This window comes from Haemaphysalis longicornis, unplaced genomic scaffold, assembly GCF_048455015.1.
Source record: "Haemaphysalis longicornis isolate Haplotype H1 unplaced genomic scaffold, Haemaphysalis longicornis Haplotype H1 scaffold_8, whole genome shotgun sequence".
Taxonomy (NCBI): Eukaryota; Metazoa; Arthropoda; class Arachnida; order Ixodida; family Ixodidae; genus Haemaphysalis; species Haemaphysalis longicornis.
This window is the reverse complement of record NW_027526445.1, coordinates 188,201,904-188,215,775: the sequence shown is the minus strand read 5'-3', so window position 1 is coordinate 188,215,775 and position 13,872 is coordinate 188,201,904. Positions and strand designations below refer to the sequence as shown.

The window sequence follows — 13,872 nt, the reverse complement described above, 5'->3', positions numbered from 1 at the left end:
ACCATGTGCGCTTTAGCACCATGGATTAGGGCATTCATTTGGCCGACGAACAGAGCAATTCCGGTTCAACGCGTGAGCCAAAATAAAATTCTGCTGCATAAGCCAAAGTGAGGCCACGACATCTCGCACAAATTACATCCGCAAGCGTAGCAGAACAATAACGTGAACTACCGTAGCCCCTGTAGAAAGGGAAAGCATGAGCGTCACCGCTGAACAATGCAAACAATATGACAGCCGGCCACGCATCGAGATAAGCAGAAGTGCAAGCTCCAGAAAAAGCCATGGCGTGACTTTCTATCGTTTATCAATGTCCGGTAACACCCCTAGCAAACGACCGGTGGTCTGCTGCGATCTCCATGTCGACGTCCTGTAGCTTTTCATTGGTGCGGTTTCTCGGAAGCATAAAAAATAAAATGAGCGAGCTCGCGCCTCTATCAGCGTTAGCAAGATATCTTTACTACGGAAAGAAGCGAATACTTTGTCGCGTGTTTTGGATGGTCTCCCGGCCGCGCGTGACCACCCTAAATTCACGAGGTTTTGTTGGCAAAGTTGCGAAAATTCCGAGGAAGGCTAACTGCGACCAAAATGTTGCCCTCTTGAAAACCCTGTTTCCGTATAGCCTGCCGAAAAAGAAAGTAAAATACAAATTGCAACAGCCGAAATACGCTCGTGGCCGCCGCAAGCGATCAGCAAAAATCGGCGATTTTGTAACCGAAATCGAGGAGATCGCGGCCATTTCAGTTACGTTGCATGCAGCCGTTCAGCCAGCGGTCGGACGGCAAGCTGCTTGGGGGAAAGCCTGCGCGCAAGCTCTACGCTCGCACGGGGTAGAAAATGGGTGAAGCGTTCACAGAAGAGCTCCAACGGTTCTCCAGCTGCGTGGCTAGACAAAGGAAGAAGCCCCGGCTGTCCGGAGCGTCACAGGCGCGTCCACGGCCGGGCTGGAGGAGCGGCGGGCGCGCAGCGCTGCTCCAGTCCGGCCGTGGCGCGTCATGGCTGTTTACGCGATCCGCCGGCAGGTGCAGCGCAGTCTGCGGTGGAGCCTTATTAAACGCTTCTAACTGATTAACGGGGCGTTTCACAGGGCTGCCACTCGTGTCCCAGCTGATTTGGTGGTACTTACTAAACAGGAAAAAAAAATTGGGTCGAGGTGAAATTTCAGCGCAGTCCGCCTTTAAAGGAGCAATGAAGAGAAAATGCAACTTCGTTTAATTTGAAAGAACTAAGATTTGGTGTCTCACTCAGCTCCATTCCAACTGCAAAAGTTGTTTTTTAACGACAAAATTGCAAGAAGTATGGAAAAAATTTCAAATTTCGCGCCACAGTGACGTCTTATGAGCAGAGTGACGTCATATGAGCCAGCACTAAAAATATAATTTTCAGTGCGTTAACCGCACGTTAGCATTCAAGTGATGCGGTCAAATGGAACTAGAGGCCCCATTACAGACGTACAGTCATGTGTCGTCGCGACAGGTCAGTTAGGCGGCCGCCAATCGCACAAACAATGTTCCGTGACGTCATAGAAAAGTTGCGGGAAATTGGCTAGGGAGTCGCCACTGCTTCACACGTTTTCTTTAATATCTCCGTTATTTTTTCGAAGATTGCGATGATATTGGTATCATTGTTATCGGGACTAAGCAGTCTTTCTAATAAACCCAACTTGTATGTTGTCTTCATGGCTCCTTTAAAGGGACACTGAAGTGATTTGTCAGGGAGAGGCATTTTCCCTGCAGTAGGCGTAGATAGGCTGGTGATGAAGTGATTTGTTAACATTGTGGGATTAATTACTAGCTCAAATTGTAGTCCGAAGTCTATAAGCCATGTTTCGACCACTGTGAGTCCATTTACGCGAATGTATTTAGTAGAAAACTCCATTCGAAAATGCTGTCAACTCTTACTCCGTCCCAAGCACCTCCCTCCCTCGCCTGGCTTTCGACGATGTTTGGAAGCTCCAAGCGTGGCTAAATGTAAAAACGGGTCACCACTGAGCAGCGTAGACGAGATACAACGCGGTATCTGCATCTGTACGGAGTGTCGCCACAGTGCACTTTGCCGTGACATTAGCCGCCGCTGTTATCAGCAGTGTTGTCTTTCTGGTTATCTTCCGCGTCGCCAACTGTCTCTTCTTAGAACAGCGTGCGTGCTGCCATGGCCTGTCGTCCGAAGTGTGCCCCTAAATTGGGCGAGATAAGCGTTCGCACTGGACAGAGGCCGCTAGGAGCGCACCACTTTTCCTATTAAATATGGCTGCTGTGCATAGATTACCAAATGAAGATTTCTTGACCCATTATCACCGAGTGCCTTACGTGCCGTGGCAGCGTTTTGCGGGGCCAGCACTGAAGTGTCGCTTCACAGGACCAGCCGAGACGGAAAGTAAGTTTAAAGGATGCATCTGTGCATTCTTTCCTTAGTCAAATCTGCGTTTGTCGACAACGCCGCGTAGAACCAGAATTTTCGTTTCCAGAGGCAGTGTGAAATTCTCTGTAGCTCTCAATCTAATGCGGGTACCTTGTAAAAATTCCGGAAAGCTTGCGTTCCCGTGCTTCACTTCAATGGCGAAGCTCTTGTAGGTGAGCATTGCCGGATACGTACCTTGTAAAAATTCCGGAAAGCTTGCGTTCCCGTGCAACACTTCAATGGCGAAGCTCTTGTAGGTGAGCATTGCCGGATACGTATTTAAGTGTCATTGTTTATCTGCATAGTTGTGGTGCTAGTAATCGTCGTCATATGTATCGAAGGGGTCGTCGTCGTCTTGGATGTAAAGTCATCCTCAGCATTTAGACTTCTACCGGCTCAACTGGCCAAGCTTGCACTAAGTCGCTCAAGGCTTGAACCATAACGAAGCTGCAGGATCTTTTTATGTGTGAGCACTGAAGGACACATCACCACGCAATTGTAGAAGTTTGAAATTGCTTATTTACATGTTCTGTCGTTGCTTTGCACTGTTCTGGTAGTATTCATCGTCATATGCATCGGTATTGTCGCGTTCCTTATTGCTGCGTTCCAATTCGCAGACAGCTTGGTAGACAGTCTACGAAGCAGTCTAACTAGACGTCTAAAGGAATGAAATTGGAACGGCGCCTCGGTCGCAAACGCAACACCAGCGCAGACGACCAGCAGACGACAGCGTCGTTGCAGACATGTTGAGATGAGCAAGCCGCAAGTTTCGTAACTAATATTACCGTTGTTATTATAAACGTTACGTAATTTAAAAACTAGGCAAAGTCACCTTCATGACTAGTAAATTTTACTAAATATTTAAATAAAGGAACAAGTGCTTTTCGTTCAACATAAAATCGCAAAAAGGTAGCGCTGGCGTCGCTTTTCAGTTTAGACAGGAAGGTAGCCTGCATCGTTGCTGACTTCGATGCTGTCTCCTCGAAGCAGTCTTCGTTGACTGCTTCGTTCGAATTGGAACGGGGCTTAACATGGCGTACTGTCCGCGAAGACGGCAACGAAGCTGTCTAAACGGTAAATTGGAACGCACCCTATGTGAACAATTACATGCGCGGTAGCGCTTGACGACAGCACTGGAGTTTTGTTGTTGTTGTTGTTGTTGTTGCTGTTGTTTTTGTTGTTCAGGTCACTGCGCGTGCCGGGAGCACTCGGCGGTCGCCGTGAGGTACGCGCTCAGGAACATTTGACATTTTTTTTGTTTTTTTGCAACGGCGAACTTACAGCTTGTACAGCAGCTCCGCTGTTAAAAACCATTCTTTATTTGGCCGCTCAGACAACTCCATTATTACGCTTAATTTCATTTACTTGATGTAATTAGCTTTTCACAATGAAACGGCTAACGTTACAGAATTACCGTCTGCTGTCAATACATGGCTGTTAGAAAAAAAAACGGTTGTTCGATTGAAAAAAAAACAGTTGTAACTCTTGTTTTACCAAAAATATCCCGAAAGAAATCATTCGACAATTACCCGTTAAAACGCTGTAACATTATGCCGACTGTCATTTACTTTTCATAGTTAGTTGGTTTCCACTGAAATGTTAACGTTACGAATTCCAGCCTGCTGTTAATATATATATATATATACATATACGGAGGGAGCATGGTTACAGAAAACGGCTGTAATTCTTGTTTCGTCGAAACTATCCCGCAACAACTGATGTTATAATTAGCCGCTAACACAACTCTAACATTCGCCGAGTTTTGTCTACCTTTCAAAATTACATATTATTGGGGCGTTTTTATAGAAGTAACTTTTGTTTATTAGTTTGCAAATAAAACACCGCTGGTGAAATGTGCATGGATGCCAGGAGTGCATCTCTCAATGTACTCCTGCAATTGATGCAGAATAAAATTGTAATTCTACTCTTCCTACCCGAGAGAGGGAGATGACATGCTGCTTTACTCTTCAACGGTGGAGGAGTGGAACTGGGGCTGCACTCCGCCTCCCACGCGAAGAGTACGCGGTCAGTTTTGCTCTTCCTCCTCATGGGGAGCGAACATTGCATCCCACTCCCCGCAGCTTTTGTGGGGAGTGCTTCAACGCTCATAGGAGTGCAATGACTGTAGAACTCTTCAACTACTCCCCGGATTTCTTAGAGTGTAGTACACAACGAAGTTCTAAACATTACAGAATTCCTGTCTGCTGTCAACACATGGGCTTCTACAAGAGAGGAACGGGCAGTCCCGTGCTTGCTCCCTACAATAAAACTCCAGTCCGTCCAAGTATCGTTAGCCTGGAAGTATGCCCAATCACAAATTGCAAACAAACGTCGTTTGTTTCGTGCACTCCTTGAACTGCGCCACTATTCCCTGGTCATCCTTTTTCACAGAGTGGAAGAATTCTGATTGGTTGGCTACAAAATCTACCTGTGACGTCTAAGGACCTTCGCAGTAAAACAAACCACCATCTTGTCGCAGCTTTTGTTATCACGCTGTTTCGCTAGATATCTTCGTTTGGCGGGCTGGGGTGGCTTGACGCGTGACAAAAGTTGCTGTGGATAACTCAGGCAGGGCGTTGACGCTTACTTATATGGAGTTTTATGAACAGATACGGAGACGAGCCCGGGGTCTCCCCAACAAAGTACAGTAAAAGCTCGGTAATTCGAACTCGGTTAATTCGAACTGACTGACGCCATGGACCCGGCAGAGCCCTGTAAATTTCAATGGAAGAAAACTCCCGATAATTCGAACACGTCGGTATCCAGAACGGCTAATTCGAACTGGGATCCCCTGGTTTCCATCGCTCCTCGTAGAAGAAGTCGGCCCAGAGTGATTACAATGTCTTGCAAATCCAAACCAAAGCAAATTTACTTAAGATGCATGCAAAGCAGCGTCGAGGCTGGATGTTGCAGCCCGTTATTTCTCAGCAGATGAGAATTCAGACGCTGCGCTTGAGCTCTTCCACAAGTTCCAAGCAATGCTCGTACGGTCGTGACAGAAGAAACGCAAGCAAATGCACGTTACCGATTACTTTTAATTTCAATTGCCTCGACCCTGCCTAGTGAATAAACTTTTTTTCGCTAATAAACAGCGTCATTATTTCGACATTACGGCTCACTGCTCACATGAATACAATGGTGCCTGTTTCGGGCGTATAACTGACTGATCCATTAATTTCGTTCGCCGGTCGAACTCCATGAACACTATTAACGAAATCACCTGCCACAAACACGTAGTAGCGCCTGATGCGCGTTAACGAGTCCATAGGAGGCTTCTTTTTGTGCTACCCGCGCAGTGTGGCGCGATGTCCTCTCATTGTATACCTCCCTCCCGCTAATGGTTCCCTTCGAGTTCGAATTAACGAGCTTTTACTGTATTGCCACCCACGCCACCACGATGAGTGAAGCGGCGCTGTCCAGCGCAACAAGCCTAAAGTCAGCCCTCGAAGTCGATCGTTACACCGCGGCTACAGTGCTATATATTCCTCAATGGCCTTGCTGTGCCTTTGCACCCCTCCCCCCCCCCCCCCCCCCCACCAAATCGGTGTGGAAAGTAAAAGTACAAATTTGAACAGCGAGGAAAAACGGCCCAATAACAGGGACATGAAGAAACACAGACAGCCGCAGACTTGCTTAATTTTTTTGTACGTTCCAAACAATGTGGCACCCTAAACATCGCTAGAGAGTTCTACAAAGACTCGAAATTACAAACGCGGAATGCCTGCGATTATGCATAGTTACAGAGGAAAGGGGAGGCTAAAGGAGAACTTGACGTCGTCCTGAACACAGTGAGAGTGACGGCGTGCTGATGCATTCTTCGCCATCGTGGTTATATAGGCGTTTATAACCTATTTATTTTATCTCAGGTTCGCTTCAGGAAAGTTGTTTTTGAAGGCTCTTTCTGGTGATACCTAAACGCGGTAATTCTGGTCTGCCTATCGCTCATTCGGTTTGGCCGCCGGTACAAAAGTTCAAAGAACGCTTAGATATTGAAGCCTATATCAGCAAGACCTTTTATAAATTATTAAAACCGATGGCATACCACCTACATGTCAAGGCTGTTAAGCAAAAAAATGAAATGGCATATTTGACGCAATAAAAACAACAAAAAACAAGCGCATGACTTTTCGGCTCTGAGAATCGGCGGTCGCAGGAGGGTGATATAATTTGAAAGAGCTAGAAAACTACTCGTAAAGGGCAGCGTAGTTGGAAGGCTAGAAGCGCACGTCCGTGGTGCCAGGTTACACGGCAATGAACGTGTGGTAGTCAGGTCCTACTTCCCCATTAATAACATTCATTTTAAAGACGATAGTCTGTTTGGGCGACCTAAACGCGAAAATTTTGATCTGTCTGTATGTCTCTAGAGACATACAGACAGATCAAAACAGATTAAACATACAGACAGATCAAGACAGACGACAGCTGTCGACTGTCTCTCGAGTCAGCCTCCCGCTCAAAGGTTAAGAGAATGCTTGAATGAGACGTTTACACAGGCAAAATGTTTGCCAACTGCTAAACTTGGTGGGAATACTCGTACTTGCCAACATTATGGAGCAAACAAAAAATATTAGGCATATTTGAGGCAAAACTTCAATACATAAGAGATATCTGCAGCGTTCTTAACTTAAAATGCATGACTTCTAGTTTTAGCCATAGCGAATAAAAAACATGCGTTAAAAAATGCTTTGACCCAAAAATACACAAACCAATGGCGCGCGACACTAGCCCTCCTGGCTGCATTCCAAAGTAACAAATGTAACAGTAGTCCATCAGTAACAAAAGATGCTAGTTGATGGCGGGGGCACTGGAACGCGGGAAAATTGAATTGACTTGTAAAATCTCCTCCGTGTTTATTCTAAGAGAGGGTAAGGGAAGGAAAGACAGTGAGAAGTGAACGGGAAAGAGAAGAGAGGCGTTTACGTCGGCAAATTTTTTTCCTCCGTGACTTTTTTTACATTCTCAAAAAGATAAATCGTCACGCCGTAGCATCTCTTTGTGGCTTGGTATTCGCAAAACTTTTCAATGGTGAGAATTTCAACACAAACGTCATCTCTATCTCCGCTCAATTCTTCTAATCGAAGAGGACTTGTTGGCTGGTGACCAATACCAGATGTCGCGCTCTTTAATAAACCACATGAGTCATCAGCAGCAGGACCGTATCAAAATTATTGCTGCAGTCGCAATGAAATGCTTCTTGCTGTAAGTTTACTGCAGGCAGTCAGGCTAATATAATTTCCTTTTTTGTCTTCTCCTATTATCCCATTCACGATGCGAAGGCCAAGCTGACGCATAAAGTGCCTTTACGACCACCGACCCCATTGGAACGCACGAGCAAGGAACAGAGCAGCTTGATTCAAACAGAAGTCGGCCACGCGATATGTTCCGAGCGACGCAGCCGCGATCCGGTCGTAATCCGATGCTTTGTTCGGCTGAGTTGGCGTGTAGATTACGTAACGCGGAGTTCTACACGTATGCCGCGGGTCCGTCGCCCATTCCTGTAGCTCCCAATCTGTTCCCAAGGTATAGTTCAGCGACAAACGATTATTCTTGGCATCAATGTTTATTGTAATCTAAACGTCGGCCGATGTTCTTCGTAACAAACACAAAGCACTTGTTCTGAAGTAATAATGATTCGTTCCAAAAATTTCAGGAGATATCCAGGCAGCCCTTCGTATTTTTAGCCAGTCATATATTTGCTACATAAAACATTTGCAATCAAATTTTCAGGAATGGAAAAGCAAAAAAAAAAAAGGCTCCGATCGACGCTGTAAAGGTGGTTGGAAAGCAAAGCTTTAAACAACACCCACAACAATCACCCATGCGACGTCATTTGTATTGACACACGTGACTCTACAATGAGCGAAACCAGAGATATGGCCAGTCGTTACCTGGAATTCGCGGGAGCGCCGTCCCGAAAGCAGCAGCGTCCCGAACGCAGCAGCGTCGGCCACGTCCGGGTAGAGTGACGGACGCCATCGCTGTATATAGCCCAGCCGTGGGTTGGCAGAAATAAAACGGAGAGGAGCGTCTTTGGGTGAGGCTGCGGAACCTAGCCAGCCTGATGTTCTAGCTCGGAGCTACACCACCGCGCGACACAACCGCAGCCACCGACATGTGAGCTTAGTGATATCCGTTTATACCGATTTAAACTAGTTAGTTTAGCAAGCTTGAGAAATGCGAGAACGCCGAAGGAACTCTTATAATCATCAGAACCAGTTGCTCCTTTCGTCTTTTGCAATACCTCTTAAAACACAACCGAATCGGTGGCGTTTCTCTATCGGCCAGATGTCTGTACGTGGTCTCTACATTTTGTTTTCCCGCCCTGCAAACCAATCCTTAGCGTATATTTGCCGTACGACTACTTAATTCCGCCGCGTCCGGGTTACCCAGGGGGTGCTGTCGAATAAGTTTATCAAGCCGTGTGAAGGAAGCGCGCAATGGATGCGTAGCTGCGCCAAAACAGGCCCAAAACAACCTTCGCCAAAGCAGACAACAAAGCCGGCGGAACGGTTCCCGCCGCCGCACCCGACGCCACGCAGGGAACGCTGGGTAATAGCATGCGTTCGCCGCGCCACCTACACTGTGCTCCGTGAGTGAAAACCGCCCTCCCCATCTTCAGCCGCGTTAGGAGTTTCTTGTCCCGCACGCCGCGAAGGAACCGTTGGCTGGTAAAAGTAGAAAGCTTTGCTTTTTAAAACCTTTGCGACATTGTACAGATTTCTTGACAAATGACCGAAGAAAGCGCGCAAGCATTGCGCGTTGTTACAGATAGGACCTTGAGAGGGTGTTCGTGGCAAGATACTCGGAAACAGGCGTTGGAGCTTAACGCACCGATAAATAACTATTTCCACTAAAGGAGGTGTTCAACCTCCGTTATTCGGCACGGAGGAAAGACCTTTCTGAACTTTGCGCCGGTGGAAGGCTCCGGAGAAGTACCGCCACCTGTTAGGCATTGCGTCAATTCACGTTGTCAGCGATGGCTCCTAGAGGTCGTCGATCTCTTTCCGTAGGCACGGCCGACTTCCAAAATTTTCAATTTGCGTGTGCAGTTTTTGAATATCACGAGGCAAGCACACTCGCTGTAGGGGATATTTTCGGTGACCAGTGAGATTGATTGCGACTCTCGAAAGCACACTGAAATTGTAACTCCCCTCGAAGGATACTCCAAAGCGTGCAGTAGACGGATCCTCCTTTGATTGGAGTACACATTTCGAAAGCAATCAATATTGCTCTCTGTAAGGACGATTACGGTCCAAGCAACGGACCTGTGCGCCATCGCAGCCCTTTCCAGAAGAGTCACGCTCTACAATGTTCGGCAATATGCAAAATGTGGAAAGTTTATTTCCTTCTTCAGTTTTTTTTCCGGCGCTTGCATATAAAACTTCATCGGAAAAGCGATGCCATAACTTTACGGTGTTCAGGTAATGTCACTCATGATGTCAAGTTCATGTGGTTCGGTTCACTAACCTTGACATTGAGCAACATGCGGGACAGCCTAGCTGATCTGTCGTGTTTAATTGACGCTTGTAGAGGCGGGCACGACGAAAATCGCCAACAGCGGCAGCTCGCCGAGAAAACTATTAAATGAAGGCTTTATTGGGGAATGCTTCGAATGTTTCAACGTTTGCCGTACCTAAAGCTGACAGAAATCAGATATGCTGTAGGTGTCTTGTCAAACGTGAAGAGGAACCGTAGTCCAAGCCGTCGGCGTCAACACGACCTGTACCAAAATGGCCGTCGCTGTGAAGAGAAAATAAAACTCATGCACCGCTCCGTCTAACGACGACAATAATCGAACGCGAAATTTTCTCGTGATGAATTCTTTAGTTGGCCAATCCCATACTACGAGCATGTACCGCTCTGGAGGTACACACCACTTTTCTAGAATACCCACAGCCCTTCTAGGGTGTGCACTCTGTAGGACTAATGTTTTGGTTTGGGGTGTACGACGCGAATCGGTACCTGCTGCTCGGCGTTCGCTTCGACCGTGTCGAAATGGAGCAGTCGGATAGACACGGGCTTGATAACGGAATCAGGATCGACTCCGGCCAACTTTGTTGTGTGGCGCCAGCGAGGTTTAGCCGCCTTGCAGGCACGACCGCAGCGTGCCATGTAACCCCTGTTGTAGCGCGTTCGTAAAACGGCCATGGAGGACCTGCAGCATGAGCTGGTGGCGCCTGGTGAAGAATCTTTCTTCGTGCGTTGGTCGACTCGCTTCACCAAGGTTGCCAATAACACCGTGAAATGGTTGATCGAGCCTTATTAAAAAGGTGTAACACTTGCGTGCTGTCTAGGAAAGGGAGTTGTATGTTTAGAGGCCAATAAGGTGCAGTTTAGGAGCCTGGCTGAGCATGCCTCTATGTACAGACGTAGATATGAGTACAGAGTAGAACTGATGCGTGTGAACTGTTGTGGCTTTTATGTTGACTCCCACACGTGAACTGTGGTGTCTGGACTATATGCCGGGGACATTATTGTAACGAACATTCGGTGCGGTGGACCTTCTTTTTTTTGTGAACTTGTGTGACGTTTACTTCGTTTCCTCTGTAGCACATTGCGTATATCCTGTGTCCTGTCGACCCGTGTAGTTTCTAACTACAGCGGGTCCTATCCGTAACTAGTTATAATAAATTCCCTTTTCTACAGACATACAGACAGACCAAAATTTCTGCCTTTAAGTAGCCCAAGAAAGACTATTGTCTTTAAAACAGATGCCACCATGACGCAGCAGTGGAGAAGTCTTTCATAATCGCTAGGCTTTTCGCCTTCAAATCACGTAGGCAGACTTCAGGGCCCTGAGCGTTTTTGTGAGCGCGCCACTGTCGGTGAAGTGGCACGGTCCCGCCACAGCCCCTCGATCACCCAGCGGGTGTGTTCACGCGAACACCTTCCCAGTGAAATCTTGTCGGGACACACTGCGTGCTTTCGAGGCGTTTTTTCCTCTGCTATTTCTCTAGAACAGAAGCAGCTGAATACAGTCGAACCTCGTTACAACGAAGCAGTATCGGGGCAATAAATTAGTTCGTTATATCCGATATTCGTTGTAACAGTAGAGGTGCAAATCGGCTCTAACAAATTCACAATCTGGCTCACTGCAATAATTCTAGACAACAAACGCATTATTGTAGGCTTCGAACGCGCTATACACGAGGTAGTCCTTGGCTGTATCCTTTCGGCATTTCAAACAAAATAGACCGGAACATGGCCACGTTAAATTACAAGGAAACTAAGTACGTTTAACAATTCTAATCTATTTGAAGAAGGATGTCACCTTCGCCTGACGGCTATTCGCAGCACCACCGGATGAAGTTTTCGACAGTGCTGCCGCACAAAAGGGCCTTTTCTGTATTTATAGTTTTACAAGCTGCTATCTTCTATATTTAATATATCGCTCTTTTAAACTATCTATGGAGTTTAAAGCATTACGTGAGCAAAATACTTCTCTGTTATAGCCGATATCGCACGCGGCTCTGGCGGTTTTCGTTTCGTATTAAAAATAATAAGTGTCACTGAAATAAAGCCTGAACAACAAAAGTTCGTATTTAGTTCGCTATAGCCAATAATTCTCTATATAACTGTTCATTATAACGAGGTTCAATTCTACTTAATGACGACTTGATTAATTCCTCTGACAAGTGGCTTGGGCTAATTGTTAATATGACTAAGTAAGCATCCTTCGAATTACAAGTACTGCTTTTCCGGGGCCTTCGTTGAGCCTAAAATGGTGACAGCCAATATTTTGGACATCATTCAACAGCTCCACCACTCGAGGCGCTTCGTTTTTCAGTTAATGATTACGTTTCACTAAGGTTCGTTTATGTGAGCCTTCCCTAGCGTGTAAAATGCTGGCCTAGGGCGCCTGCTTGCACAAGTGCTGGTTTTATTCAGCCAAATGTGTTTAACCCCGTGCAGCTCTCCAACAAAAATATCATAATGTGGTACAATGTCTGCCGTAACTCGCCAGCTACGGCAGTAGTTACTGTAGCAGCAAACTTGTACACGTGACTGTGCAATCGTACTTCGAGCCATGTTGCTAAACCACAGCACATCGACAATCCACTTTTTCCTACTGTCATGTCGGCGTACAAAAATTTTTCCCGACAATGGTATCACGTGTAGTGGAGACCAGAGCGACCGCTATTATTGATAAGATAACTCGCTGGTGTGCAACGAGGAAGATAAGCCGTATGCAAATGCCGGAAATTCGATAAAGCTGAAACGACTGAAACGGGACAAGATCTAAGGCAAACAAATGATTGAGCAAAGAGGAAACTTCGGCTTCTGTTGTGCGGTTCAAGGAAACGGAAGAGAGGCGCAAACATCACCAAAATAGAATGTTTTTTAGCCAAAACAACGGCTAACCGTGACTACAATATACGACACACATTGTCCTGAAGCATGTAGTATCCATATAGCCCCTTTTTCAAGAAGCGCAATAGAAGAGACACGTATGTATCTAATATGAGATGCTTCTTATGTTACCGTCACCCATTTGTGCGAGCAGCAGATGATGGTACACGGATTGAGTGACTGCTTGTCTCCACACACACGACCATGGTCTCCCGAATCACCGCTCAGAGTTGAACCCATCAGAGAAATGGTGTATGAACAAAATTGATCATTGGTGCATCTATAGATGCAACACTACTAAGCTGGACAGACGGCTATAGCAGTTTGCCCGGCTTAACAGGGAGCACAAGGAAATGACATAAACAGCGGCTAATGGCGAACGCCGCACCATAAACGATCCATAAACGAAGCTAGCAACATTATCGGCGATCTTATAGTATCAAACGACGCACCAGGAATGACCCGTCCTTCCAGAGATCGGTAAACTTCCTGAAGCACTCTTGCCGGTTTTCTATAGGATGTACAGTTGTCCGATTTCTGTTTTCTGTGAGACTTTCTTTCTGTGAGGCATTCTGTGAGTCACTGCTTTGTTCTTTTAGAAGTGTTCTTTCAATCCTGATGGTGAAGCTTTCCATGTTTTTGTTTTTAGTTGTTCTATTTGTTTGTTTTCTTTATTTCTTGTGCTCAGTGTGCAACTTCTTATTTTTACGTGGTTATGAAACTGTTCCAACTTCGATGCACCCCCCCCCCCCCCTATAAGCAGTGCCTTCAGGCCATTAAGATGAATAAACGAAATGAAATGCGAAGCGGCACTTTCATACACAAAAGTACCGTTCAGCACTTTGAACCTTGCATGATCACACCCCGAAAAAAAACGCATAGGGCCACACAACCCCTTTAAATGAGAGCTAAACCAGACGAGAAATAAAATAATATGTGCTCACAGCATACGGGCTTAGCGGCACACAATATATTTCAGGCCTACGAATCGGAATCAGGTCTATCAGAATGCAAGAAGAATAACGCTCCAGGTCAGATCAAGTAACTTACAGGGTTCTCGCAAAGCTGGACGGCAACTCTCTGGATCAGCTACTTCACCACATTAATACCCACTGGGCCTCGGGT

The 13,872-nt window shown here is 46.3% G+C and overlaps 1 protein-coding gene across 1 annotated transcript in view; it reads left to right on the top strand.

Moving 5' to 3' along the window:
- Positions 1-2,211: 2,211 nt before the first annotated feature.
- Positions 2,212-13,872, top strand: part of LOC144149626 (long-chain-fatty-acid--CoA ligase 4-like) — a 54,901-nt gene continuing 43,240 nt past the window's right edge. The window contains exon 1 of the mRNA XM_077681276.1: positions 2,212-2,373. The gene's annotated coding sequence lies outside the window, so the exon portion shown is untranslated. The remainder of the gene's footprint in view (positions 2,374-13,872) is intronic.